Raw genomic sequence first — 6,404 nt, 5'->3', positions numbered from 1 at the left:
GCTGGTGGGAATGTAAACTGGTTCAACCACTCTGGAAATCTATCTGGTGCTTTCTAAGACAATTAGGAATAGTGCTTCCTCAAGACCCAGCTATAGCACTGCTAGGTATATACCCAAAGTTTGCTCAAGTACACAAAAGGGATATTTGCTCAACCATGTTTATAGCAGCTTTATTTGTAATAGCCAGAACCTGGAAACAACCCAGATGTCCATCAATGGAGGAATGGATACAGAAATTGTGGTATTTTTACACAATGGAATACTACTCAGCAATCAAAAAGGAGGAAATCATGAAATTTGCAGGCAAATGGTGGGACCTAGAAAAGATCATTCTGAGTGAAATATCCCAGAAGGAGAAAGACAAACACGGTATATACTCACTTATATAGACCTATAAGATATGATAAACATAATGAAATCTGTACACCTAAAAAAGATAATCAAGAGAGTAGACATGGGGTAAGATGATCAATCCTTGTTTAGAATGACAGATGGGATGTGCATTGAACGTATGACAGGAGTCTACTGAGCGCATTTGAAAGACTCTAACTAGCAGTGTTTTCAAAGCAATGACTCATGACCAAACCTTTGGCAGAGTACAGGGAATCATAAGAAAGAAGGGGAGTTAGTCTGATGAGGAAAGGATAGGAGCTCCACAAGGACCAAACATATCTGGGCACAGGGTCTTTTCTGAGACTGACATGCAACCAAGGACCATATATGAATGTAACCTAGAACCTCTGCTCAGATGTAGCCTGTGGTAGCTCAGTAACCAATTGGTTTCCCATAGTGAGGGGAACAAGGACTATTTCTAACAGGAACTCAATGACTGGCTCTTTGGCCTCCCCACCCCCCAAGGGAGGAGCAGTCCTGTTAGGCCACAGAGGAGAGCTTTGCAACCAGTCCTGAAGATACCTGATAAAACAGGATCAGATGAATGGGGAGGAGGTCCCCCCTATCAGTGGACTTGGCAAGGGGCACGGTGGAGAGGAGGGAGGGAGGGAGGGACTGGGAGGGAATGAGGGATCGGGACACGGCTGGGGTACAGAGTTAATAAAATGTAACTGATAAGAAAAAAATAAAATACAAAAAAAAAAAAAAAAACAAATGAAGGACCCGGGGTTAACACAGTATTGCTTAAGATAGGATTAGATGGCTCAATAGGTCACAGTGCTTGCCTCTCGAGCGTGCTGATGTCATTTTGATACTTGGGACTCATACAAAGTGGAAAAGAAAAAAAAATGACTCAGTAAAATTGTCTTCTGACCTCCAAACATACACTTCAGTACAGGCCTGTCCATTACACACACACACACACACACACACACCCTACACAAATAATAATAATAAATTTAAAAAATTAAAAAAGATAGGATAAAAGGAGGCAGATTACCTAACGTTGTAATGAAGGTCATACCTCAGTGTCTTTAAAACTTTGTAGATAAAAAAAATTGGCAAACACCATACCCTCCGCGTACAGGGAGACGGCTGAAGCATAGGAATTAATCATAACTGAGAGTCATTCTAAGGAACAAATGAGAGTCAATATTAAAGGCTCATGTAATTATTATTCAGACGGAACCTTTGAAGCAAGAAGGAAACTAAATGCTACTCGGTGTAATTATGGGGCTGGGGAAATACGAAGGTATCTTGGCAATTATGAATGCTGCAGTTAGTGTCTAACTTACGGTTGCTTTATGGAGGGGGTTCTTTCAACCTAACGTTAAATCCACAAGTAAGAGACAGAGGCTAAAAGAGACCCAACTGGGAACAGTGTGAGCTTTTTGAAACCTCAAAGCCCACCCTCATTAGCACACGTCTGCCAACATGGCAACATTTTCTAATCCTTCCTAAACAGCACCGTCCACTGGGGGCCAAACAGTCAACTCTGTTGGGGCCATTCTCAGTCAAACAACCATAATGCCACTCGTTATTTGTTTCATGTCTGAAAAACCTCAATATCTATTTTTTTTATTCCAGAGTACTATATTCTTTGCAGTGGAATGGTTTTTATTGGGTATGTGTGACATTCAAATGGTTTAAATGAGGATCATCTCAACCAGAACACAGAGCTGTAAAAATACTGAATTCTGACTGCTGTATTGAAATGTTCCCTAAGTCCTAGGTGCAGGGGTGTTTTGTAGATGTAGCCACTGGGACTGGGCTTCACAACTCTGCCCCTTCCCTGCTTTTTCTTTTATTTTTTGTTTTATTTATGTATTTATGTATGTATGTATGTATGCATGTATTTATTGAGATAGGGTTACTCTGTGTAGTCTTGGTCATCATGGAACTTGCTCTGTAGACCAGGCTGGCCTCAAACTCAGAGATTCACCTGCCTCTGCCTCCCAAGCGCTAGGATCAAACACGAGCACATACACTGCCTGGTAACTCTTCCTTCCACTGGTTGTGGTTTCTAAAATGGTCGCCATCTGCTACAAAGGGAAGTTTCCTTGAAGAGGGATGAGGACTACACTTACATGTGGGTATAAAGGTAAATATTTAGAACGTAGTATTCTGGTTTAATAAAGTGGTGATTGTAGGTTCTTCTCGAGGATTCTCGACTTCAAACCTACACAAAGAGCTATAGGTAACCAAGGAATGCTGAGAGCAGGAAACATGGTGAAGAGCATACCAACTGTTTATTCACTATCAAATGGGCAGCCCTAAATGCATACATAAAGTAACATTTTACAAAGTGAGTAGGTAACATATAAGCATATACATGTATGTACATAACAATGATTAAGGAAGAAAGAGGACATGGATTTGAAAGAGAGCAAGAAGAGGTATATGGAAGAGTTTGAGGGAGGAAATGATCTAATTATAAATTTTAAAAGTAGAATAAATTAAAAACAAGTTTTTTAAAATTCACTTTACATCTTGATCACAGCCCCCTCCCTTCTCTCCAGTCCCACCCTTCCACCCTCTTTCCTTTTATCCCCCTCTCCTTCTCTTCAGAAAAGGGAATCATCCCCCCCCACCAATCCACCTCAGCTCATCAAGTTCCATCTAAGCACATCCTCTTCTACTGAGGTGAGACAAGGCAGCCCAGTTAGGTAAAAGGGATCCAAAAGCAGGCAGCGTAGTCCATGTTAGAGACAGCCCCTGCTTCACTTGCTAGGAAGCCCCTATGAAGACCAAGCTGCGCATCGGCTACTTATGTCCAGGAGGCGTAGGCCAGTTGGTTGGTGGTTGAGTCTTTGTAAGTCTTTATGGCCCTAGGTTAATTGACTCAGTTGGTATTATTGTGGAGTTCTTGTCCCATCTGGGTCCTTCTCTTCTCTCTCCTACCCTACTCTTCCACAAGATTCCCCAAGTTCTGCCTAATGTTTGGCTGGGAGTCTCAGCATCTGTTTCCATCTGCTGTTGGGTGGAGCCTCACAGAGGGCGGTTATGCTAGGCTCCTGTCGGCAAGCATATCAAAGTGTCATTAATAGCGTCAGGGGTTGGATCTCTCCTATGGGCTGGGTCTCAGGTTGGGGCAGTCATTGGTTGTCCCTCAATCTCTGCTCCATCTTTATCCTTGCACATCTTATAGGCATGGTAATTTTCGGATCGAAGGTTTTGTGGGTGGGTTTATATCCCCCTCCCTCCTCTGGAAGATCTGTCTGGGTAAGAGGTGGCCACTTTCATCTCCTTTTCTCCTGCTGCTAGGAGTCTCAGGTAGAGTAACCCCCGATATCCTCCCAGGAGCCTACTCTGTGGCAGGTCTCCAGCTTGTCACAGAGGTGTTCCCCCCTCCCCCAATCGGTTTTCCTCCCTGGGCTGGAGGTTGGATAATCCTGGGGCCCAGGTGCTCTCCTCAGGAAGGTGGATAGTCCCAGCATTGGCCGGGTAATACAGCTACAGGCATATTGCAGCCAGCAGCATGCCCACATGCTCGCTCTGTAGTCACTGAGCTTAACTTCCTGCTACCCAGGCACCAGGCATGCTGGGCACTGCCATCTTGTTCATACCCCAAGGCTAAAACAAGTTGATTAACACACACGCATACCACACCGAATGGAAGGATTCTGCTTTCCCTTAACAATGGCTCAGAGTCATCCTTCCCACCTACCCTGTGAGGCTTGAGTAGCTTCTCATGTCACTCATGTCATCCTAACAGATCCCGTGCCTGCTTTTCCATTTTGAGCAGCAGGCATAGGAATTTATTTTTTTAAGACAAGGAGGACAGATTTAGAGAGAGGTGGAATGATCCCCTGGGCTAAGCGGGAGAGTTCAGGAAGGTGCCAAGAAGCTGGAGGGCTGGGGAGCTGAATGCAGCAAAAGGTACCCTTGAGGTGACGACCTTTGCAAGGCCCAGTTCTCACATGTACCTTCCCTTTTAATACTTATACATGACCCATCGCCATCCATGCTAAACCTCCCCCCTGAAATCCCAGCTTTTTATTAAGGAAAATTTCATTTCTCTTAAAACCTGGTGTGCAAATAGCCAGGCTTTTTTTTTCTCTCTATTATCTATAACATCACTGAAGAGTTATCTTGCCATATGAGAACCAGTTCCAAAGCAGAAATCCATATAACAACAAACATGTTTGTACTTGCAGATCTGGCAATTGGAAGGCACCTGTGGTGGATGGTGGAAGGTTAAGGGGCAGCCATGTATGTCTCTCTCTCTCACACACACAGGTCTCTAGGCTCTGTAAGTGTTCTTCTCACAGAGTCTTCGAGCAACACAGTCTCTGGGATATCAAGATTTTTACACAGAAGCTACGAATGTGAGAGTGAGTACGAAGCTTCCTGTATTCCCACCTTAGGAGTTCTGAAATGTCATTTCTGCCACATCCTCTTATTTAATAAGCCCCCAAAGCCAGTGTGCATTGAACAGCAGAGGCATTCAATTATGGCTCTCAGTGAGAGAGGTGACAGAGCTTTTGTGGATATGTGTGGCCCTTCACTGCGATCTTATAAGCTTATTGGGTGCACCATGACACAGAGTTCAGGACTTTGCTGCCATTTCAGAAGGGTGGTGCCCCACAAAGTTGGAAGCTAAGAGGGGTGAGCCACAGCATGGCGTGATAACTCTGAAGGGAGATCATTCAAAAGAGACAGCAAAAACCAGACTTCAAACCTTCCTAAAAGGGAAAAAGATGCTGTCATTGTGCTGGAGAAGGGAGGGAGGAGGAAACAGTTCTGTGAGACTGTCGAATGGAAAGCAGGGAATACACTGAAAGCATGTCAGCATCACACCGCATTGACAGCTCTTAATTGGCTCTCTCCAACATATGGCAAACACTGAATACAGCTGATGTAATTTCAGCTCAGCCAAAATAGCCGTATAAGTTCTATACATTTCAACTTTATCTATGTATTCCTAAGAGGACCAGTCTGGTCTGTCTAGAGCCCACACCATTTTACCTGGCACACCATTAGAACATAAACAGTCTGTGGTATTTCAGGGATATTACATTTAATAATAAACTCTCAGAAATGTGAGATGCTGCTAGAGGTGAGGTCCTGACAGTACTAATAACTCAGCTGTTAGGCTAAACAGCTGGCTGACCCTTTTAGCTTTCTCCCTTTCCCCACGACCTGTTATTCCCACCATACAAATCCCTGGAGCCAGTTAATATTTCTGTGCAGTCTCAGCTTTACTCCCAAATCTTAGGTCAATAGAAACTTGAACACTTACACCACCACCTTCCAAGGCTCAACACTGTGTAGTCGGTGCAGTAGATCCGACGCTGAAGTTATTTCTTGTAATTACATGGGATCTTCTCTTTCCTGAGCTCCTCCTCTAACTTTTCTAATGCCTCTTACTTGGTTCCATGATAGATTTCTGCTGTTAGAGACCTTATTCTGACACCTTATGTCTAAGTCACTTCTGAAGTCCAGGGTAGCACCCAGTGGTTGGATACTGCCTATGAATCTTCTGACTCTGTGTCCTACTTTGTGTGGCTTCATTGCCAATGCCAACTTCCTGACTACTAAACTCCTAATCCAAGCTCTGGCCAGTTTCTCCTCATGCCAGGATGACTGGCTTCTCTGACATTAAAGCACTTTGCCAATTTGTTGAGCCATACCTGAGGTACTCTGGGGCTGGCCACTCTTTGATCCTGTGCTTGCCACAGTGTCAACTTCTGGAAGTGCTGCTGTCAGCACTTTCGGATGGTTTTGCTTATCTACCTCCTCTTAAAAGCATCCCCAATGTTTGATGACAAAAGTCACATTTCTCTCCCTGCCTTCCCATCTTGCATTAAATAATTGGCTACTGTCCATGATCTGTCAATGCCCAACATATGACCTCCAGAATCTTCAAATTAGAGAAGAAAGAAAATAAATGTCTATGAAACAAGTATAAAATTAAACGAGATGAATTTTGTTAATGATAGTAACAGTAATATTTTTAGGTACATCTCTAAACATTTTACATGTACAATCTCATTTCACCCAATGTCAAT

General features: G+C 43.6%; 1 protein-coding gene across 4 annotated transcripts in view; it reads right to left on the bottom strand.

The window, feature by feature from the left end:
• The window catches only part of Bard1 (BRCA1 associated RING domain 1), a 184,081-nt gene extending 178,210 nt beyond the window's left edge, over positions 1-5,871 (bottom strand). For all 4 annotated transcript variants that reach the window (XM_055616985.1, XM_055616983.1, XM_055616984.1 and 1 more), the window contains exon 1: positions 5,636-5,871. The gene's annotated coding sequence lies outside the window, so the exon portion shown is untranslated. The remainder of the gene's footprint in view (positions 1-5,635) is intronic.
• Between the last annotated feature and the right edge of the window lie 533 nt (positions 5,872-6,404).

This window comes from Psammomys obesus, unplaced genomic scaffold (genome assembly GCF_907164565.1).
Source record: "Psammomys obesus unplaced genomic scaffold, mPsaObe1.curated_primary_1811, whole genome shotgun sequence".
In the NCBI taxonomy this organism is placed as follows: Eukaryota; Metazoa; Chordata; class Mammalia; order Rodentia; family Muridae; genus Psammomys; species Psammomys obesus.
Note: the sequence above shows the minus strand (reverse complement) of the source record. Positions and strands in the feature narration are given on the sequence as shown.